This window comes from Halichoerus grypus, chromosome 5 (genome assembly GCF_964656455.1).
Source record: "Halichoerus grypus chromosome 5, mHalGry1.hap1.1, whole genome shotgun sequence".
NCBI lineage: Eukaryota > Metazoa > Chordata > Mammalia > Carnivora > Phocidae > Halichoerus > Halichoerus grypus.
The window spans coordinates 123,139,425-123,164,290 of NC_135716.1; the positions used below are offsets into that span (position 1 = coordinate 123,139,425).

At 35.5% G+C, this 24,866-nt stretch overlaps 1 long non-coding RNA gene across 1 annotated transcript; it reads left to right on the plus strand.

The window, feature by feature from the left end:
* The first annotated feature begins 1,740 nt into the window (after window positions 1-1,740).
* On the plus strand, window positions 1,741-7,263 carry LOC118523545 (uncharacterized). The gene is made up of 3 exons (XR_013447560.1): window positions 1,741-1,888; window positions 2,624-2,690; window positions 7,028-7,263. It is a non-coding gene; the product is annotated as an uncharacterized LOC118523545 (long non-coding RNA).
* The last annotated feature ends 17,603 nt before the right edge of the window (window positions 7,264-24,866 follow it).

Consider the following 24,866-nt stretch of genomic DNA (forward strand, 5'->3'; position numbering starts at 1 on the left):
AATGGATTATTTCTAACATATAAGAAAAGAAGGTTTTTTATTTTTAATATCTGTTTTTTTTTAATTTGATCATCTTCATTGTTTAAGGAAAAGAATCATAAATGCTACCCTACTAACCACAAGAAAAACTTCAATGAAAATCTAGTCAAAATTAAAGAACTCTGCTGTTTACGACCATGATTCTTGACACCAAAAAGCTTGGAGAGAAGGAAGTGTTAAAGATTAGGGTTTTATTTATTCAGTTGGTTGTTATTCCATATCGTCACACATTGATACCTTTCAGGCATGCAATTACAGAGTTAACCTCTTTCTAGCAAAGAGTGGAATTTAGGTTACTCAGCAGCCACTCCCAGGAATCCATTCACTCCTGTTCTGGAACGGGTCTTCAACCTTTCTATTTTATCCAGAGATTCATCCTTCCCTTTTGGCTCATGACATCAGAAAGGAGACCTGTCAACTCTATGCTCTAGGATGGAGAATGGGATTTGGGCCCAAGTTGATCAGGTCACTGCATTCCACTCATGATGGTAAATGGCTCTAAGGACAGCATATAATCTAAGACAGTTCAATTAAAATAGTGAATCTTATGACTTTTGGTAAATATATCTAAAACTAAGATCTATCTTTTATACTGCAGTTTCTACTGGATAAATAGAAAGGGATATGAAGATCTGCAAGAACATTTTTACATGACAAATGGAAGAAGAGGCTGTGAAAGCACCAGTACAAAGGAATGTGCTAAGATACACAGAGAGAATAACCAGAACCTTGTAACCTAGTAACATTGCTTGAACCCTGGATCAAGCTTCCCACGAAGCAGAGTTATTGTTACGTTTAAGAGTTATGAAAGCCGGGGCGCCTGGGTGGCTCAGATGGTTGGGCGTCTGCCTTCAGCTCGGGTCATGATTCCAGGGTCCTGGGATCGAGCCCCGCATTGGGCTTTCTGCTCGGCGGGGAGCCTGCTTCTCCCTCTCCCTCTGTTTCCCCCCTGCTCATGCTCTCTCTCTCTCCGTATCTCTCTGTCTCAAATGAATAAATAAAATCAAAAAAAAAAAAAAAAGAGTTATGAAAGCCAATAAGTATATTTCCTTTTCTATAAGCTATTTTGAGTTTTTTGTCACTTCTTTGTCACTTCATAATTGACAGTTTTATTTATCTTCACAGCAATTATATGGTGTAGATAGTATTATTTACATTTACAGAAGTGAGGAAACTTAACCTCAGTGAACTTAGGCAAACTGCCAAAGGTCACCAGTTGGTAAATAGCAGAGTTGAGTTTTGAAGCTATATTCACTTCACTGTAAATTATACCTTCTTAAACATTACAAAATAAAGGCTTCTCTGAAAGGGGGGTGGGGATAATGTGATTTCAAAATCAACTCCTTACAACTGATCTGTCACCTGTTTTTACTGGCTTCAAGTATGTGGACAAATAACCCCATAAAGACTGAAATAAATATGTTTGAATAACAAAGTCAGAGAGCTTGTGAATAGTGTGTACAACATATGTCATATGATTCAGTTGTGCTTGATATAATTTATACTTCTTATAATTGCATAACCTTCCTCCCAATAGTAGAATGAATCCTAAACTGACGCTTTCCTCTCCCCTCCGCCTGGCTCATTCTGGACTGGATATGACTCATTCTGTTGATCTTAGCTTCACCATAAGTCTTCCCAAGGAAAACTTGTTTTGATTAATATTTAAAGTACCTTGGGGATTGTTTCCTGTTTTTCCTCAGCTGTCTACCCCCTTGTCATTATCTCACAGATGATTTGTTAGGTGTGCAGGTTTGTATTGTTTCTGATACTACAAGAAAAACAAGTAGGGCGGTGTTTTTCCAACTGCTATGCCCAGGAAGCTGTGGAGAGGAGTGGATTTTACATGGTAAGTTCCTGAGTACAATTTCAATTTTTTTTCAAAACAGTGCTGTGTTTCTTTTTAAAACATTTAAAATTCCTAACTAAAAATTTCCTTTAGAATTACATTACCTGTATGCATGTTATGATTTAGATTGTCTCTGTCCCTTAGATAGTAGCACAACAAGAACAGGGGAACACCAAGCAGTACAATTTAATTTATAGCTTGCTATGCAACCTGGAGTAAACAGCTCAACTTCTCTGATTCTCAGTTTTATTCCTGTAAATTGGAGATAATAACAGAGTGCAGTGTGATGAATTCTGGAATACAGATATGATGATGACGTTAAGGGAGAACATTTAATCCCCACCCCAGAAGGAGGAGAAGAAAGATTTCTGAATTGATGTAATAGCTAATATGAATTTTATAATTCAAGTGTAAATTTATCTGAAGGAGGTGGGGGAAAGAGTAGGACAGTTCCAAGTTGAGTGTACCAAGTGCAAAGAACCAATATATTTAAAAATCTTGTGCAAGAAAGAGTGTAGGGAAAGTAAATGTCTAAACCCATTGTGCATTAGTAAACTACAAGTAATTCAGTGTAAAAAAGGCAGGAAGTGGATGATAAATCAGGATGGGCAGAAGAATAAAGATTTCTTAGAAATCAGATTAGAGATTTTTATCCTCCAGCAAAGAAAGAGGCATGGAAATATGATAAAAGGTTGAGAAAATTTATTGAATTTACATTTCTAAAATATTACTCAGGTGGCAGTGTGCAAATGTATTGGATGGACCTCAACTCTTCACGACATGGTGACTTGATGAGACGAAGGTGATTTCTCTCTCCGTAGAAGACTGGAGGCTCCTAACTTGGTCCTCAGGGTAAATGATGATGCTATTCATTGAGAAAGTGTCATTCAGAAGAAGCAGTAATATTTGGTTGGTGTGAAGGGACACCTTTCATTCTTTTATTACTTTGGTAGCTAATCATTTTGAGTTTTGTTTTTTTTTTAAAGGTTTTATTTATTTCTTAGAGAGAGAGCACGAGTCCTGGGGAGGGCCAGAGGGAGAAACAGATTCCCCGCTGAGCAGGGAGCTGGATGTATGCATGTGAGGCTTGATCCCAGGTCCCTGAAATCATGACCTTACCCAAAGGCAGATACTTTACCGGCTGAGCCACCCAGGTGCCCTGGTAGTTAATCATTTTGTCCTAAGTAAATAATTCTTCATTTTGAAGATCCCTTACTGAAATAACATATTTTTTCTGTCTCCTGAATTGACCCTTACTGCTATTATATGTTTAATTACATAATTATTAAAAATATAAACAAAGAAATAATATACAAATAAAAATAAGTAGCTATGATAACTAACAAAATAAGAAAACGTTGTGTTTTAGGAGAACCTTTAAAAACTCATTAACCAAAGAAGAAATAAAAATGGAAATTAAAAAAAAAAGAACTAAATTAAATGAGGATTCTTTATGTGAAAACTTCCCTATGCTAGAAAGCAAATTCAATATTAATGATCTAAACTTGTAACTTAAATTAGAAAAAAATAGCAAAATAAAAGTAAGATGATGGAATGAATGAAAGGATACAGCGGAGATCAACAAAATAGAATACAACCCACAATAAAGTAGAACAAAGCCAAAAGTTGGTTCTCTGAGACAACTGATAAAAATTATAAATCTCTAGTTAGGTGAGTAAGACAAAAAGGAAGAAGGTACACATGCCAAAGGAGTAATAAAAATAAAATCATAATCATAGTCATTAGTGTTTAAAAATGAAACATAAATATCTTTGTTTTTAAAAAACTGAAAACTTACATGAAATGGATGAATTTCTAGAAATGTAAAACTTAACAGGCAGTGCAGCATGGAAGCTTCAAAAGTTTGGATTTTGGAATCAGCTGCCTGGGTTCAAAGTCTGCCTTTGCAAGCTGCTGCCAGAGTCCCCTTGGGGAAGTGATAAACTCTCTAAGCCTACATTCTTTAGGTGTAACATGGAGGCAATAATAGTTCCTAAGACCAATAATTCCAAAGCAGATTAAGAAGAATTAAAATATTTGATTGGCCTTATAACCAGCAAAATAAATCAGTAATTTAAAAACTTTCCAAAAAGAAGACTCTCCATCCTAATATCTTCCTGACGAAGTCTATCAAATACAGAAGAAAGAAGTAAATGAAATTTTACACTTTTTTTGTTTGCTTGCTTGTTTTTTAGCTAAGAGAGAAATAAAAACTTTCTCCAACTCAAATTATGAAGCTAGCATAGACGTGATAGCAAAATAAGACAAGATTAGAATGAGAAAGGAAAATTACATTCATGGATATAGATGCAAAAATCCCAAATAAAATATTAGCAATCTGATTCAGCAATATGTAAAAAGAGAATTCAGCATCGCTTAATTTAAGGCATTCGGGATAACAATATTAGTTTAACACTAGGAAATCAGTTAACTTGGTCTACAATGTCAACTGATTAAACAAAAATAAAAACATAAATTATGACAAACTGACATAGATAAGGCATTTGATAAAGTTCAACAATATGTTCTAGAGTCAAACGTTTTGGGTTCAAGTTATGGCTCTGCGTTTACTATGTGTATAACCTTGCAAAGTAGTTTATCTTTGTCTCTCAGTTTTCTTCTCTGTAAAACAGAGTTCATTATAGAATCTTCTTTGAAGGAATGTTGTGAGGATAAATTTAGATAATTCAGGTAAATCCTTTAGAAAAACACCTGGCAGATTATAAACCAGCATTGTGATTATTTCATCATTATCAGTATCTGTGGCATTACTACTCCAAGATGATGCCTATCATTAAACTCTAATCTCCCAACATTAAAAAGTTACCTCTTGGGGTGCCTGGGTGGCTCAGTGGGTTAAAGCATCCGGGTCTTGTTTTTGGCTGGGGTCATGATCTCAGGGTCCTGGGATAAAGCCCTGCCTTGGGCTCCCTGCTCATTAGGGAATCTGCTTGAGGATTCTCTCCATCTTCCTCTGGCCCTCCCCACCCTCTAAAATAAATAAACAAATCTTAAAAAAAAAAAAGTTACCTCTTGGGCCACAATTTCTCTTCATCTACTACCCTACCACCAGTTTCTGTTATAGCAACACTAAGAATTTTCTATAAACTCTCTCCACTCTACCTTTATTCTATTTCAATTTCAATCACGTTTTGTCAAAGTTAGCCATGACCTCTATTTTACTAAATCTGATGACACTTTTTCTGTCTTTGTCTTGTGTATACTCTCAACAGAATCTGATACAGTTGGGTATCTTTCTTTCTTTCCTTTTCTTTCTTTCTTTCTTTCTTTCTTTCTTTTTCTTTCTTTCTTTCTTTCTTTCTTTCTTTCTTTCTTCTTTCTTTTATGATATTGCTTTGATGTCACTTTTCATTCTCCAGATCTGTATTAAATGTAATCTTTGATGCTCCTAATCAGGGATCTCCCAGTCATTCTACAGCATTATGCTATCATTTTCCCATAACACTTATGCCATCAAAAATGATCTTAATTTTCCTTTTTCTTTTTAATTTCAACTTTACTAGACTGCAAACCTCACAAGAATAAGATCTCCTCTATCTCAGTCATTGCTGTACTTCCAATGCCTTGAACAGTATGCCTAGTGGATTATAGGCACATGCTGGTTAAGTAAATTGATAGAGTAAATGACATAACACATAAACAGATGTCTGACATGAAGTAGACACTTAAGGAATGATACTTTTTTTTATCTTTCTAGTTTATATACATCTGAATGAAAGTTATTAATGGCTTGTTTAGTTAAATGATCCTGAGTGGTATGGCTAGATTCTCAAGTATAACTCCAAAATAAGCATGGCCCAATGTTGTCCCTACTCTAAACCGCCATCCTGTATGTTCCTTTCTTTTCTCAGTCAGTCAGAAATTGCCATCTCATTTGGATTATCAGCTCTTTTCATTCTCTCCGCAGAGCAGTCGGTTCTTCCTTTATCCTAGCCTTTGCCTCCCAGAGACGCTGTGCCTAGAAACGTCACTCCTTCACCTAAGTAGATCTGCTGCTAGCTTAGTCCACTCAGCCAGATGTCTCCTCATGCTCATGATTTTTTTTTTTCAAAACACCCATTGTTTCTCTGGCAAGCTTCATTTCTTTGAGCAGTGTCCATTCCCTCGCTTAAGTTTGTGCTTAAGAAAACTGCAGTAATGGACATGATTCAAGTTCTCTTCTACTAAATTCCATAAACCCATGTAAATTTAAAAATATGACCAGGCATGTGCTCCAATGAACATTCTGTGATAGGTCAAGGAATTCTCCAACCATTCTGTAGTAGTTAGGCTTGTCTACCAGAGAACACTGAGGGATGGAAGTAGCTTCATTCCTTCACACGCTAGCCGAAGACTCTCAGCTCTGATCCCCCAAACAGTGTTATTGCTGTACCTTTGCAATATCTTAAAAATCAGTCAATGCAGTAACACACACAATCGTTTTTACAAGAAGTAAAACTGCTTTGAAAGATTGAATTGAGCACTTGTTTTATTTAACTGATCAATAAGAAAGAACTGACCATCGATGGCCTGAACTGGACACTTAAACAAAACACTATAATTCAAATTACGGTTACATACATTATTTTATTTCATTTATAGCATTATGAGAAAGTTAGAACTACCAAAAGCTATTATCACCAGAAATGACCTAAGTTGTCATCTACTTCAATTTCTTTATTTCTATAATAGTGGTGATAATGACACCACATTACTGATTTGAGTTATCTTATTCTTTTGTTAAGATGCTTAATATAGTTTTAAAATTAACTTTAAAATCGACTTTGACTAGTCAGTGTTCTGTCTCAGTAATATTGCAACCCATGTCAATTATTCCAGATACATGATATTCTATCCTATATGGCAGCAGATTTTTAATACTGTTTAAATTAAATATAGGAAGAAAATGTAAATTAGAAAATTTAAAAGATGAAGATGCTGTAACATATTGGCAGTTGTCATACATGTATTATCTTTTATTTGAAGACATGGCAAACGCACAGAACTCATACCATATTCTGCTAACTCTGATACCAAAGCTTGACATGTGCTTAAATGTTAAATCTACCAATGTCATTTAGTAGTACCTTCTGTGAAAGTGTATTCAATTTTTTTTATGTCAGTTTTCTTTCTTTACAGATATGATTTCGGAAGTTTCATAAGGTATTCATGACCAAGAGAACTCTATTAATTTTTTGTCCTGGTAATTTTTAACATGGCTTTATGGAATCTGTTCAGAAGAATATAAATACCTGGAAACTTACAAGAAATTTTGTCATTTTTCTGTATACCAATTGCCTATCCATAAAAGAGAGACCGTTAGTTTCCATTAACAGCTACTACCAGGGTAATCATGGAGTCATCCAGTAACCCTAAGATACTATGGCAGATTAGCTTTGCCAGTCTAACTGCCACATCCTTGCTGTGAATCTCTACATGCCAAACAGACCTTTTCTGGGGAAAACTGAAAGGGAGAACAAGGTTAGAATCTGTGGGTTCATTTGTTTCCATGATTGTTTTGAGGGCGTGGGGCTGGGTTCAGGTATGTTTCATATTTTAAGCAACTTCCAAGAAATTATTATTTTGTTGAATCATAGATGTTACAGTTTGAAGAGTCCAGAAAAAAAGTTTCTCCATACTGATTGTTCTTACCCAGGTAATAAATCATAATTTCACTTTATGGATGAAGTAGTCGAGTCTCTGAGAGTTCAAGTGCTTTGAAAAATAACACACAGTTAATTCAACTAGAAATGGGCACTTAGTACACTGTCATAATTGCCTATTTAGTTCTTATTTGTTGGCCTCCTCAAAAGATCCTAAGCACCAAAAAGTACACATGAAGAGATCACGTTCATATTTATCACTTGAATCACTGACTCCTAGCATTCTGCTTGGCACATAGGAGTTTGATGTTATTGGGAAAAAAGTAATAAATAGAGAATGGTAGCTCCAGGACTGCCCACAATACACTACTCATGGGTGGGTATGAACAGGTATTTGTTTTAGTTAGAAACTGTGAATGATGCATCTTATTTGCATTTAGTAAAATTGTGAAATCAGATAATTTTTTAAAATAGGAGAGGACCATATTATACCATACCCCCCCCAAAAAAAAGAAAAGATAAAAAAAAGTTGTTTTCTAGTCTTTCAAACTATAAAATGGAGTATGGAAATTGAAACAAAAAATGGGCAACAACACTTATTTCATACTGTTCAATGGAGCCCAAATGAGGCTTTATTTCTTAGGGTGATTGATACCCTTTATGAATAGAATTTAAAAAACATTTTGTAACCTCTTCAGGAAGTGTTATGTTTTCCTTCCTCTCACCAGAGGAGTTTCTTTCTGAGCCAGAGTACCCAATAAATTCACATTGAAAATTAACTTCAGAACTATCGTGCCTCCCTACCATCATCATTATTAAAGGCCTCCAGGTGCCCAGTCCTCAGCCTCTTTCAGGCAGGAAAACTGTTCAGGTCTTTTTGAAAGATTTCGAAACAGAGAACCAAAAAATCCATCTGTAACCTCAAAGACCTATCTGTCAGTTGCAGACTGACAGGCCTTTGTTTTCTTTTGTTTTGTTTTGCTTTGCTTTAATTTCCTTTATCCTGGGGGCACTAATGGCTGCTAATAATTGGGACATAAAGATAATCAAAGAAGAGACACAAACAGCATCATATATTAGAGAATACTATCAGATTGCCCTAAGCATCATTTTTTTTTTTCTCATCTCCCACTAACATGCATGGGTTTACATAATGTTTCTTTCAAATACAACTGTCAGAAAACATCAAACCAAATTGATACAATTTAGTATTCAGGTGGTCATTTATTTTACCAGAGAAGAATGGAAACAACATATGAACAGAGTAACTTTCCTGTAGAAAACACCTACTCTTTTAACATACTCTTATTTACCAGAGCTCTATTATTATATGAAAAATCTCTTGGGTTTTGAATAATCATTTATCAGATCAACTTTGTAGTGATTTTATTTATCAGCCAACTGGAAATTCATTCATATTCACAAAGTCATTGTTCTGTCAAGTATATTGACTCCAAAAAAAAAAAAAAAAACAGGAAAAGAAGGAGAAAAAAAGAAAGAGAGATGTTGCTTCATGAAATGTTTTATTCTGATGCACAGATGATTAGGTTATTCTCGGGTCTCTCTTTCTCTGTTCTACAATCCAGAAAATGAGCTTCCTATATTATTCTATTATTATAATTTAAAAAGTCCTGACTTCTAGAGCAGAAACTTGAGTTGTTTTTAGTTTTGAAGATAATATATAAAGTTTGCATAAATATCTATTTAATTGATGAAAATTGCTCAGCAATTTAACTTTCTTGAAAACCCTGAGGAAAAATATTGGAGAATAATAATAGAGGGCTGTATTTGATTTTATATTGGTTGGCAGTTTTTCCTTCTTAATTTTAATAAACATGCAAGCATCATGGGTCATCTCATTTCCTTGTTTCTACTCTGTTGCTATAAATTTTAACGCAATAGCTGATCTGAGGGGGCATTCCTATGATCAAAGGCAAAACAAACTTTAAAGAGATTTCTCTTTTTCCTTAAAGACTATTGTAAAGGCCTCAGTGGAGTAAGACCATTTTTTTCTTTATCTTACTTGGAGGTTTCTTATTTGAAGCTAACCTAGAGAAACCAACTAAATGAGAAGTTTATCTTCAGATTTCTTGGATTGTCCTATGAAAGGACATCTTTCCTGGTCACACCATGACATCTGAAACAGTCCGTCATTCCCAGTGTCCACCTCTGTAATGCAATGCAGGTGTATGCTTGTCCTTTATGGAAGTTATTGTGAATTGTAATGAGGCTCCGTTTATCTGGGTATCCCTGACTATTCTAGAGATCAAATTCTGATGTCAACACGGACATGGAGGCAGTGACCTATGATGAATCCTGCCAAGTACAAAAATTTGCTTGTGAGAGGTGCTCTGTACCATACAGTGACTAGTAAATAAATTGTATCTTCTCTCTCAGGGCTTTTAATTATGAGACAGACAGAGAGACAAAGACAGTAAAGTGGCTTAGAAGCCAAAAAACATTTGGACTATTATGACTTTGGATGCTGACTGCAGCTAATAAAATACTCTGTCCCAAACTGGATTGAATAATAAGGAAACTATATTTTCTTCCAGAAAAAATCCAGAAGCAGGTGCGGTGTAGGGGAAACATTTTAAGGCTCCAGCCCCACTTCCCAGTGCCTCATGCTCTGTCCATGGCTCTGGTCTCAAGCTGGAAGCAAAATGCATGCAGTGGTTTAACAAGCAAAATTCCAGAGCCAAGAATACCAAAAAAAAAAAAGTAGATATACCATTTCTTCTAATACTGTGCAAGGAAATACTTCTAATAGTGCAAGGAAACCTTTCCAGAATACCTCCATTCACCCTCCTTCTTATACCCTTCATAGCCCAATCACCAGCAGAGGGAATAGGATTATCATGATTTACCCAGTTTAGAAGATTCATTTGGGGAACATTACCATTTAGGGGATTCAACTTCAAGGAAGAGGGAAGTATCAAAAACAGAGAGAGTAAGAAAAAAGAGTTAGAAGAACAAAGCTGAGTCAGGATAACGATGAGAATTATTTTGTCTTGAAAACCTATCAGATCTCCCTAAAACCTTGCTGAGGGTATATAAATGATTCTATTTTCTAAGCCTACTTCCCTGTGTATCTTTGCAACAAAATTTCATAAGTTGAATTAATTTTAACGTATTCCTATCAACTTCTAAAGACTCCAGTACAGCATCCTACTTACTATAACACCCCAAACTCCAGACCTTTTCTTACTGCTTATCCTGTGTTGTAAAGTACTTTTTCGTATCTTATTCCTTTAAGCCTTACTCTTTAATATTTAGAGTAAAATGCCATTAAGTGCTGTAAGTTCTTCCCAGATTCAAAAGGTCCTTGGTCTAATTGGAACCTAAAGATAAGTAGTAAAGGTGTTTGCTTTAGGCCTCTCTACCTTACTGTAAAAGATACTCCCTGTTTCAAACACTCTTTCTTACTTTCTTACTCCTTAGCTGCTGTCTCAGTTTGCTATTGCTTTCCTTCACTCAGTCATTGCTGGAAGGAAATCCATCATCATGCCACCTATGATTCTACTGTTGTTGGTTATTCACCAATAGTTTTCCTTCAACCGCCATCACTGCCATGGCCACCAAAAGAAATCCTATAAAGGGAGAGCCTTCTCCTGTGACTACAGTTCTTTCGACCAACTCAACAAACTACAGCTCTTTTAGCAGTGTAGCCTTTAAAAAGTCTATTCCTTTTCTGGTGTTGTGCAATACATTGTTGCAAACGTAACACATTAAAACAATACAAATTTATTATCTCAGAGTTTCTGTGGGTGAGAAGTATAACATAGTTGGCTGGGTCCTGGGCTCAAGGTCTCAGGAGGCAGTAACTGAAGTATTGTCTTGGACTGAGTTCTCTTCTGCATACTCTTCCAAGCTCACAAGATTATTACTAGAATTAATTTCCTTGCAGCTGTCGAATTCATGGAGCTTCCTTTTTCAATGACAGCAGGAAAATTTCTCTGACTTTAGGAAAGCCCAGTTCCTTATAAGTGTTACATAATTAGGTAAGTCTCATCCAGGATAATCCCCTTTTTGATTAATTAAAACACAACTGATTTGGGACCTAATCATGGGGGTGATAATCCATTATATTCATGGTCCCATCCAGACTCAATGGGAAAGGATTATAAAAGGTGCACCAGAGGGTGCAAAAATTGAAGAGCAAATTAAAATTCTGCCTATCACAAAAGGCATCCTTCATTTTCACTTTATAGTCTTTATGTTGGGATAAAAAGATGAATGAGAATTTATCTATACTCTTAGAGAGTTTAATCCAGAAGGCATATGTAAAGATATTAAATAAAGGCAATGGGATAAGTATTATGATAAAAACAGTCAGGTATGCAATAATTCAGCAGAGGAGAAATGCTAATCCAGTTTGGGGGAGGAGAAAGAAAGAAGGGTCATGACTTCAAGAGGTGAAAATTCTCTTTAAAATTGGATGCTCTCAGGGATGGGTAAGCATTGTTCAGGTTAAAAGTTAGAGAAAGGAGAAAACAAGCAAAAGTAAGAGAAAAGAGAGAGAGAGAGAAAACAGTCATAGGCCTTGAAGTACATATTGTTAATTAAACAAAGAGGCCATCAGACTGAGGTGCTTTTAGTACCTTAGCAGCCTACTAAGCAAACCAAAGCCTAAGCTTATAAATGCATTAAGATTGAAGCACCTGGGTGGCTCAGTCGGTTGAGCAACCAATTCTTGGTTTGGGCTCAGGTTGTGATTTCAGGGTCATGAGATTGAGCCCTGAGTCAGGCTCTGTGTTCAGTGGGGAATCTGCTGGAGATTCTTTCTCTCCCTCTCCCACTGCCCCCTTCCCTGCTTCTCTCTCTCTCTCTCTCTCCAAAATAAATAAATAAATCTTAAAAATGCGTCAAGATTAAAAAATCAAAACCTAAGAACAACAGCCACAGATAACTAGACGTTCCCAAATAATGCAACTTCTTAAGCTATAGCCAAATAACTTTCTTGCTTTGCTTCTGCTCCTTTCTGTTTAAGTCTTTTCCTGAGTTCTTTTGGTGGAGAGTTAACCACTTCATGTTTGACACTGGTCAGTCTGGATCAATTTACTCAAATAAAACTTTAAAAATCTGTAACATGCTCTAGTTTATCTTTTAACGGTATCAACATGTAGCATCCTGTAAAACAGTAGCCATTTTTCATTTTGCTACAGTTTGAGGTTGGAGGCAGGAAATAGAAACTATTAAAAATAGTAGCATTACATTGGGAATAGTGAATGCCCCTGTGTAGTGTGACCACATAGCCTATTGTGAACGGGAAACTATTTAAGAGACTTTGCAGGAAATTATTATTGTATTTGTGTTCTTAGTATATCATATCATCTTGCTGATCATGTGAAAGATGGCTAGCAGAAAGAAAAGAGGAAAACATGGGGCAATAGGTTATTGCAGATTCAGGTCAGAGATATGAAAGTATTACAATAGCATCAGAGCTACGGAAAACAGGAGGAATCATGGTATGTTGAGGGGCAAAGTTGGGCAAGACTTGACAATTGCCAATATTGAGGGAAAAATGCAGACAAATTCCCAGTTTCGCATCTTGGCAATTAAGTCTTTAGTGGTGTACTATAAGTAGTAGAAAGCACAGGAGAAGGATTTATGGGCCTGGAATTGGGGAAGAAAAGACTAGTACAGTATAAGAAAATTCATTTTGAGGTTCTTATGTGATGTCCAATTGTAATGTCCAAAAAACCATTTTATATACAAACTAAAGCATATATATGAAGCATAGAAGGAATTCAAAGATCTGGACTTTAGAGTCAGCAGCATATAAGTTTTAAATAATCATATTGAAATGCCCAGGAAGAATATATGGAGGGAAAAAAACAATAAGCCAATAATTGAAAAACGGTTAAATGGTGGGAGAAGAAGGATCTTCAAAGCTATTAGAAAAACAATAGCCTAATAGCTAGAGGAAGTTGGACAAAGAAGAATCATAAGAGTCCAAGAAGAAATGTCAATTATGTTATATAAGACTGCATAGAATAAGATAAAGACCAGAAAGCCCTTTCCATTTGATATGGCAACTAGAAGGTCATTGAGTACCTTCCTTAAAGAAATTTAATGAAGTAATGGAGAGAAAAAGCCACTTGAAATTGTCCTAGGGATAACAGGAGGTGACAAAATGGAAATAAAAGAGAAGACTATTCTTTAAGAAGTCTACACATGAAGGAAAGAAGTTTAAGAGAAAATCTAGAGGAGATAAAATTTTTAAAAAACGTAAAGTTTGGAGTATTTGTAGGTTGCATGTAATAAATCAACACAAAAAAGTGTTAAAGTAAAGGACTCAGAAAAAATGATGAAAATAAATCATGAAAGAGAGAATGGAAATCAGAAGCACTGATAAAGGGGATTGGTCTTGAGAAGGAGTGATGGTATCTCTCCTACTGAGACTGAACAGAAGCAGGAATGGGGGGCGCCTGGGTGGCTTAGTCAGTTAGGCGTCTGCCTTCGGCTCAGGTCCTGATCTCAGGGTCCTGGGATCGAGCCCTGCATCAGGCTTCCTACTCAGTGGGCAGTCTGCCTCTCCCTCTGCCCCTCACCTCTGCTTGTACTCTCTCTCTCACACTCTCTGTCTCTCAAATAAATAAAGAAGCAGGAATGGCAGAAATATAACTTATATTAGACAATAATATTTTGTTAATGGAGCTCAGACCACATTACAACTTGTTTTTTGTTTGTTTTACTAAAATAAAAGTGAGATTAGGGTAAAAGGTTTGTTTAGAAGACTTGGTTTAGGTAAGTTTTTCAGAGGAACAGGAGAAGAGCTTTAAGAGAGAGAGAGAGAGAGAGAGATGCATTGGGGATCCAGGTGTAGATTACATTTAGCATCTTATGATTCCGAACAGAACAAGCCAACAAGGTGAGTTATTAAACTAAGGAAATAGATCAAGTAGCGTGAAGGTCCTACTTAAGGTTATGAACGTAAAATTACTCCCGTCGACATGATTGTGTGTTTTTATCCAGCCACATTCAGCCATGTTGGCACAAAATTAAATGGACAGAGACTTCGAATCAACCTTGAGCCTTGATTATCTTATTGACATTTTTACCCTTAGTGCTTAAATAAGATTCCAGTTGCCACCAACAGAGCTGTTGGTATTCAAATGCATTCATCTTTATTTATTTTTTTTTTATTTAAAGATTTTTTAAAATTATTTATTTGAGAGAGAGAGAGAGAGAGAGAGAGAAACAGCGTGAGAGGGGAGAGGGTCAGAGGGAGAAGCAGGCTTCCCGCTGAGCCGGGAGCCCGATGTGGGACTCGATCCCAGGACTCGGGGACCATAACCTGAGCCGAAGGCAGTCGCTTAACCAACTGAGCCACCCAGGCGCCCCAAATGCATTCATCTTTAGAAGCTGGATATCATGTCATACAATTGATCACGACTTCCTTCCTACAACACGTGCTATTGATTCTTTCTCCTAAGTATATCTGGAATCTAATCAAAATACCTTCAGTTCCAAAGCTGCCACATTGGTTCAAGGAAGTACTATCTCTCCCATAATCCAATTTGTATCTCTCTTCATGTTCACCCTTCTTTCTCTCACTTTAATTATGAAGTATTTAAGAAAGCTGTTGAAAACAATGGTAGATATTTATTTTGTCATATATACTACAGAGATCTAAAAGGAACATGAGATTAAAATACAGCTAAAATCTTTTCTACTTCTTTCTAATTTTATCCCTAGCTTCTCTTTCCAAGAGTAAGCACTGTCCTGAATTTGGTGTCTATCACTTCCATGTATGTTTTTAAAATAAATTTACCACATGTTCATTATAAATTAAAATATATGAATGTTGTTTTTCATATTTTAAAATCATTTAAATGATATCATACTTGATGCTCATACTAGGTTTCATTTTTTAAAATATGATTTAATTTACAAGAAATTCAAACACATAATTACTCAAGCATTTTTAGCAAAATATGCAAAATATAAGTACATGTTGAAAAGAACTGTTATGTTTATGAATTGGAAAATTCAATATTGCTAAGTGTCAATTCTCTTTGAGCTATAGATTCAACACAATCCTTTTCAAACTTACAGTGTGATTTTTTTTTTCAAATACAAATGGCCAAGGTGAATCTAAAACATACATGAAAATACAAATGATCTGTAATAGCCAAAACAATTTTTAAAAGAAAGGATAACAATAGAGATGATATCATGTTTCAATATTTACTATCTATCTAGATACATTAGTCAAGACTCTGGTATTAAAAAAATAGGATAGACAAAGGAATTAATTCAACAGAATAAAGTCCAGGAATAGATCCACAGTTGTGTGGTCAATCATTAACTCAAAATACATTATAAATCTAATAATAAAAACTAGAAGAAAATCTTTGCAATCTTGGAGTAGGTCAATATTTCTTAGGACACATGCACAAATAATAAATGAAAAACAATACAATGGATTTTCTCAAAATTATAGACTTTTTCTTTAAAAAATATTCTTAAGGAAATGCAAGACAAGACCCAAAATGATGGAAATATTTCTAATACCTATTTATATTTACATAATATTTAATACATATATCTTTAAAAAGAACTTGTATTGAGAATATTTTAATAATTCATAATACAATAATTAAGACAACTCAATAAAAATAGCCATTGTAAAACATACTTCATAAGAGAAAATATATGAATGGTCAAGGAGCACCTAAAAAGAGATTTAATATCATTAATTAGAAAACGAAATTAAAATTACAGTGAGATTAAAAATTTGTTAGAATTGCTAAAATTAGAAAGATTGACAATAGCAAGAATTGGCAAGCATGTGGAGGTACTGGAATTCTTACTGGAAGGAAAAATGGCATAACCACTTAAGATAACTGTTTGGAATTTCCTGAGTCCAATACACCCCCACCATACAACTCAGAAATTCTATTCATTGGCATTCAGACTAATACCAATTATTATATTATTACTAATAGCCAAGCTCTCAAAACAGGTCAAGGGTCCATGAACAGATGAAAAGATAAACAAAATGTGATATGTTCATATGGAATACTACTTAGCAACAAAAAAGGAAAGAAGTACTAAATCACTCAACATTATAAATGAAATTAAAAATCATTTTGTTAAGTAAAAGCAGCCAGACATGAGCACATACTATATTACTCCAGTAGTATAAAATTCAAGACAATGAAAACTGACATATAATGATAGAAAGTAGATTATTGTTTGGGAAAGGGGTTGAAAGGAGTTGTAGTCTGAAAAGGTGCACAAAGAATCCACCAGAAATGATGAAAATGCTCTGTATCTTGATTTTACACTTCAAATGGGTGCAGTTTATTGTATATAAGTTAAATGAAATAATACTGTTACTAAAAATTTTAAAGAAAGAAATTAGAGATACAACTATACAATTTTACTGAGTTAGCCAACAAAAGAATTTTAAAGCAGTAATAAAGCTTTCAAAAGTGTATTCAGGAAAAGAGGAAATAAGGACTTGAGTGAACAGATCTTCACCTGCATTGCACGTATGAAAATTGACAGATTAAGAAACAAATATGTGTATTTTTTAAAGTTATGGAACAGAAATACCCAAGAGTTTAAAGAAAGGAATATTTCTATGCTCTCCTCTGAAGAGCACATTTGGAGTAAATGTTTAACGGAGCAATATATCATACTTATATTATTACTTGTTTGTTTTTAATAAATTCTTCATGACCATTTCACTTTTTTCTCCATGCAGATCTATTATATGATTTTTAAAAGACATTCCTCTCAAATAATGATAGTTTTTCTAGACATAGTGCATGTCTTTTCTTTCTTAGCTATAAGCTCTAGACGTTCGCCCACACACCTTGTGCCTTGTTTTCTTTACAGAACATTAATCCTGCCTGTCCAGGGAACTGAAAAACAACCCCAAAATAACCTTCATCATTTTTCCCAAGAAGCCTTATAATAGAGTATTTTTACGCAAATAAGATTCCTTGTAGCTTTTTCTCTGTAACCTTGTGTGTATTCGTAAGAGCTATATCACTTTTGTCTCCCAAGCTATGAAATTAGAGCCTCATTCAATATCCAGGTGACATAGAAATTCCCAGGTGGAAATTCCCAGATGACAAAGGCAAAACAGCAGAAGAGGGGCTTTAGGTCAGAGGCAAAAGCAGTGGTTTAGGCTACATGTGCAGAGATATAGTGAGAACATAGAAATATGGTTTAACCAAACATAGGATGCTAGAATTGGAAAGAAACACATTGGGCCCAACTGATGAAGCTGTCTCAGCTGGTCCTCGGTGATGCCCGTTGCTAAAAAACATCAGCAGGTATTAGAAATTGGCCTTTAGGTCTCAATGTATATTCTCATCTGAATTTCACTATAAAACCCAAGTTTCAAATGTTCAGAAAAAGATGGGTTTAATTCTTTTATTGAGCTTCACAAATATTTTTATTTACCGTTTTTGACATCTACAAACCCCTGAGATTATTCCAAAATCCCTAATAATATTGCAAGCATGACAAAATGCTAACAGTTATTTTGTCTGGAGCTAAAAGTGGGGGGTGGAGGAGTGGAATCTAAGGATGTTAAGCTCTAATAAAGTTTTTTAACTCAAAAAACATTGACTTTAACACAAAAATTTTAAACAATGTATCCACTGGGAAGAATCTATTTCTGTGCTCATTTCTACATTCTAATAGAAACAAATAAACTGATCAGATTGTAAATCCACATTAGAATGAATAACTTCTATGTATAGATATTTAAATATATATTCCAACTGAATGCTTCATTTTGTCTAAGAATGAACAGATAAAAAGACTTTGTGTTCAAACTTAGTTATTGATATCCTTTAAAATGATGATAATTAAACCTCAGAGGAAGATTCCTATGTCTTCATTCTGAGTCCATGGTGGTACCTGGGAAAAGTATTTATCAACTAGTATTTAGATTTACTTCTGAGAAAAATGGAAGTTTTTAGTAATATCCATCTCTCTAATTAAATTATATTTAGGGGTGCCTGGGTGGCCAGTCAGTTAAGCAGCCGATCCTTAATCTCAGTTCAGGTCTTTATCTCAGGGTGGTGAGTTCAAGTCCTGTGTTGGGGCTACTAAAAATAAAAATAAATAAATAAAAATAAAAAATTATATTAAGTTAACCTTTCTTAAAAGCTTTGACTCCCAAGTTCTAGCCAAATGCCTGACACAAAGGTCTAATGACACAATAAATGCCTGATGAATTACTGAGTGAATAAAAGAAAACAAACATATTTAAATTTTTTTTAATGTTTATTTATTTTATTTGAGAGAGAGAGCGGGGAGGGGGGCAGAGGGAAAGAATCTCAAGCAGACTCCCTGCTGAGTGGGGAGCCTGACGTGGGACTCCGTCTCAGGATCCTGAGATCATAACCTGATCCTAAATCAAGAGTCAGCCGCTTAACCAACTGAGCCGAGCACTCCAAACATCTTTAGTTTTTTATTTGGAAGTTCTTCATGCCTAAATTATTCTCTAAAATAATTTAAGCACCATCAGTAGTCACACTAGCTTTCATAGAACTTAGAACATGAGATAAAAAGAACTTCAAAAAAAAATTCCTACATGCCTGAAAAAGTCAGTGGAGCATGTTTCGATTGTCAAAACCCAAGTATTTTAAATCAACTTGTTAATCAGAAATTGCCTTTTGGTTCTTCCTATGGATGAACACAGTGATATTGACAACAATAATACTGTGAAGTAGTTATGCTTTATATTTTGTCTACATTCGCAAATATCCAGATAATTTGAGTGCAAGTCAATGACTATTTTACTTTGCATTTTCAGTGATTTGCCTTTTATAAATAGCCACTGGAAGAGATTTAATCTGATAGGGGTTAGGAAAGGAGAGATTGTTAAATTTTCAGTTTAAAAGTTTCTAATCCCTCTATGGAAGAATCAGCACATTTTTTTATCAGAAGTTTTTAAAGAATTAAATCAAAAGGGGAAAAGTTTCCATTATCTCATATTCAGTATTCAAAATGAAGAAATGATTTATAAATTTTATTACAGAAACTTTGACCACATTTTTAAAAAGTTTCTGAAAGGTGAATCAGTTGACTGATAAGAACCTGAGCTTTTCCATAAGGAATATATTTTAAATTAGGGCTTAGATTTATCTACCATATAGCTTTTATATAAAAATGTAAAATTATAGATTTCTTAAAGCTTGTGGAATTAATATTGCTGTAAGAATATTTTTCTCTCTGGGTATATTTAAATATGTCAATTTCATGTAAATGTCCATCTTGTTTTCATTGTCAGTGGTAGAATGGAGAAATGTAACATTTTACAAAACAACAAATCTCCAAAATAATCACTACTGAGAAGAAATCTGGCATAATATTAATAAAATAAGATGTCTGCCTACTAGGTAAAATGATATGGGCTACGATTAAATGTCACCTTTATTTTTGTAGATACAGTCTAAAAATAGGGATCAGAGATGTTCATAAATTCACCCATTGAATATACAAATATCATTGAGAAAACCTTATCAGGCACATTCCATGAAAACCTTCTGAACTTTAATCATACATGGATAATGAAAAATTTGTCATAGAGTTCATGAAGTGAGATTGTGATTTAATTTGAAAACATGTAATGAGAGAGGCTTGCATAAGATAGTCATTAATTCAGGTCCTGAAGATGCATAACCAAAGACACCCCTCTGCAAATTTTCCAAGGTGTATACTGTATCTCATTCATTCTGTCCCTGGATGTCTTGCCTAAAGACATGCATGGTTTTTCAGTTCCTCCTTCAACTCTGTGAGCTGCGCAGTTTTTTCCCCATAAATTACTCTTTTCACTTAAGTTATCTTAAAATTTGTTTAAGCTAGCTAGAGTTTGCTTCTGATTGCTATCAAATAACCATAATGAATATCAAAATCAGTAACAAGAGTAGGTTATGGGCAACATAACCTTGGAAATGTGGAGCATTTGGAATTGGTTACTAGGTTGAAATGAACCAAAAGACTGAAATGCTAGTTCATATTCTACTTCCTTTTTGATCTGAAGCCACATGCCTACCAAATATTTAGCTCCTGGTATCGATTTTTGTATTAGAATCCTTCACTTGCTATTATTAGAGATAAATTATCTTATATTGAATTGTAAATAATTGGAAGGAAAAGTATAATTCATAAGATTGGCAGGTGGGGAGACAGTTGACCAACTAGATCAGGGAAGTGACAGGAGCTAACCTTCTGTCTTCACCCAGTAATCTTTCTTCTTTTGATATGCACCTCTTGGCTTGATATTGAGAATTTTTGGAGAATGAATGCTTGATAACAAGATGTAGGAAGGAAAGGTTTCCTTGACCCTCTTAGGGTCCCTGGCTGAGTCCGAAAATTAAACTGACAAAGACAGATTAACAAGGAGGAGGCATACACACTTTATTAAAGTTTTACATGTACATGGGAGGCTTCACAAGACAATGAAGACCTGAAGAAATGACCAGAGCAGGAAACTTTTATACCTTTAAGACCAAGAATAAATTTGTGAAGAATAGTCAAGACAAATGGGTTTGGGCTAGAGGTAGTAAATGGTGAAGAAGTAACTAAAAATATAAGGGTTAGCTTAACAAGGTTTGTTTGTACAGATGTCTTGGCCTGAAATTCCCTGTCTCTGATGATAAGAATGTCTTCCCTCTTCCTGGTATAGAGAAAGCACCTTTCACAGGGGAGTTTTATGGCTTGTTTCAGGGAAGAAGGGTGGGTGGTGGAGGGTGGGTATCAGAGTGACCTTCCTTCTTCTGCTGTTTTGTTTTGATTTGTTTTAAATTCCTTCAGCTTAAGCTATACAATATGCCATATTTTGAGATAGCATATCCTGAGCCCCATCAAGGACACCAGCAAATGTCCATCATAAACTAGGCACTATCCAATCAACTCCCAGTACTACAACATGTTAGCCCTAAAGGCAGAAATGTGAATGAGGAAGTTGCTCAATCTACATATGTGCTACTATTTTCATATTGTCACCTGTCCCAGAGTCCAAAATATGGTCCCATGAAGAATTTCCTATGACTTCATCATTGAGGGTGAAAAACCTCTAGGTTTACAAAAAGCCCAATAAATTGCACCAATTCTAGTTGAAAGTATGCTGCTTAGATCTTGCGACTTCACCAAGGAACGGCCTTCTAAGGACTATGGAAAGTGATAGTCTTGCAGTGGGTTTATTTATTTTCTACTTTACTGAAAAGTGATATGACCATGCTCAATTAGATGTTACCAGTCTTGGAATAAGCAAGATTGGGGGATTAGTGACAAGACTTGGGAATGGGAAATTGAACCTCCTAGAGTAAGTCTGGAGTTTGAACATGACTGTGTTTGATGTGATCACTCATCAAATCCTTTCCGCCCACATCCCCCATTCTCATTAAATAAGCCCCTAGGAATCAGGTGACCAGGCACACCCTCTCTGAATGTTGTCATCTTCTTCACTCAACCAGATGACCAATTAATTATTAAAAGGGCACACCACAAAGCAACTATGCAAAAAAAAAAGGCAATGCACAGACTAAACAACATATATTTCCCTTCAACACTGACCTGCTTACTTTAATTGCCAAGTTTTTTATTTTCTTGGAATAGAAACCAATTTTAAGTTCCTTAAATGTCAAAAAACTTGCAGAATATCTGGTGTCGGTTTGATTAATTGAAGGAGGCAGAAATATACCTTCATTGGAACAATGCCTTAGAGTCACTTAGATTATTCTGAATTTGGATTTGTGTACAGAGTTGAATACTGTACTCTCAATTATAAGGTCACACATAATTAGTAATTAGGACAAGATCATACTGGATTAGGGTAGGCCGTAAATCCAATATGACTAGTATCTTAATAAGAAAATGTGGAAACAGAAACGGTAATATTTTGATTTATAATAAAAAATTGTTAAACTGAATAAAAGAAACCTCATTTAAAATAGAGTTATTTAGGAGGCCGACAGGGGGAGCTCTCTCATCCCGGACAGGAACGCCTACTTTCCTACGCCACCGGGAGGAAGGACGATTCCACCCATGCCTGTTCGGGCTAGCCAATGAGAAACCGCCACAACTCTGCCAATCAGAAACAGTCACCATCTGAACTCTCACTTTTTTCCAATAAATTTTCATTCAAAACAGCCTCTTCCAACTTTCTCCTTTTTCTCTATAAAGTAATATTCCTCTCCTGTGTTCTCTGGATTTGCCTAGGCTTTGCCATAGCTTGCATGTCCCAAATTGCAATCCCTTTGCCATTTCCCAATAAACCCAATTTGCTGGTAAAATAGCTGGTGGTTTTATTTTTAAGGTCAACAAAATATGTATTTGGTCATCCTCTACTGTTGCTAACATGTAGCTCCTAAAACACTGTAATTCCCTATATAAGAACCATACAGGCATCTTTTGTAATAATACTTAGCTTTGTTCCCAGTTCCTAAAATGGCTCCAGAGCAATAAAGATTAAATGGGTGTCTTGTTTTTCATATAAAAAGCCCCTTTCAACTTCACCTGAGTTTATGTTACTGAGGTGAATTTAAAACCCCTAAAGTTGGGGCTGGTTGCCAGGGGAACCAACTGGGTATTTAGAGGGTTGGAACTTTTAACCCCACCCCTAGAGTTGGGGAGAGGGACTGGAGGTTGACTTAATCACCAATGACCAATGATTTAATCAATCGTGCCTAAGGAACGAAGCTGCCATAAAAATCCCAAAAGGACAGGGTTTGGAGAACTTCTGGGTTGGTGAGGGTGCTGGGAGAGTGGGGAGCCCAGAGAGGGCATGGAAGCTCTAAGTCCCTTTCCCATGTACCTAGCCCTATGCACCTCTTCCATCTGGTTGTTCCTGAGTTACTTCCTTTTATAATAAACCAGTAATTGAGTAAGTTATCAGTTTTCCTCAATTCTGTGAGCTGGTCTAGTATATTAATTCAACCTGTGGAGGGGGTCATAGGAACCTATGATTCATAGCCACACAGAAGTACAGACAAAAACCTAGATTTACAATTAGTATCTGAAGTGGGGAAAGGAAAAGGGCAGTCTGTGGGACTGAGCCCTTAACATGTGAGATTTGATGCTAACTCAATTCAGTCAAATTGTAGGACACCCAGCTGGTATCCAAAGAATCTGAGACTTGTTTGGTTTGGGACTCCCCTCCAACACACAGGCATGCATGCATGGGCATGCAGGCTGGGTGGCCCAGTAGTGCTGTGAGTGTAATGTTAAGAGTAGAGGAGACAGACAGAGGAGTGGTTTTCTTTTGTGGGAACACAGACCCAAAGAGAGAACACCATAGGAGAATGGAGACAAAGCCTGAGTGATGTGTCTACAGCCAAGGAGCGCCAAGTTTTGCTGGCAACCACCAGAAGTTAAGAGAAAGACATGAACGGGATTCTTCCCTAGAAACTTCAGAGAGCATGGCCCTGCCAACATCTTGATCCCAGACTTCTAGCCTCCAGAAATGTGAGAATAAATTTCTGCTGTTTTAAGCCACCCAGTTAGTGGTACTTTATTATGGCAGCCTAAAAAACTAATAAAGGTTTCTTTACATGTCAGATCTCTGCTAGTATCCCCATCTATGGATCAACAGAATCAAAACAAAATTTCCTCTGAGCAAAACAGTCACTTCAAAATGAAAGAAACACAAAAATTGTTTGATTCTCGGAGGATTTATTGTAGTGGTTGGGTTGTCTCTCACTGGAAAAGGATTGAATGCATTTTCAGTTGTGATGGGTTAATGTGATAAGACTAAAGAAAGGTGCATTAGGGCATGTTCTGTTGTGAAAATTGTAGAAATAAGCATAAAAAAGAAAGGCCTTCAATGTTTATTATAAAATGCTGTGTCCAAAAGGAGAAGAGAATCGGTTTATTTGCTTTCCAGAGATAACTGGATGATTTAGGAATTTAAATTATACTGCCTTTTCGGACAAGAGCTGCAATCCCATATTTGCAACTGTACCTCACTGGAATTGCGAAGTTTTGAGGCAGGATGGAGACTTAGCAAGAGAAATAAGTGACAAAACAGATAAGAAAGAAACACGGTAAGCTACAAGAAAGTAGGCATTAGGAAAATGAAAACAAACCTCAAGGAGGTTGTGGGAACAAATAGTAGTCAAAGCAGAATAGAGGCTGTATTTTATACAACACAATATAGGCATTTAATAAATGTGAATATGTTTTCATTATTACTTTTCCCTTGCTATCATTAATGTTATTAATTTATGAATCACTGCAAACTTAGAAAATAGATGGTAATTGTAATGCTTAATTAAACTAGGCAAAGTGCTACCAAAGTAAATGAATAAGTAAAACTTCCAAGTTCATTTTATGAAAACCTCAGCAGTTTTATGTTATAAAATCCATACTAGTCGGTTCTTTTTTTACAGATAAATTTT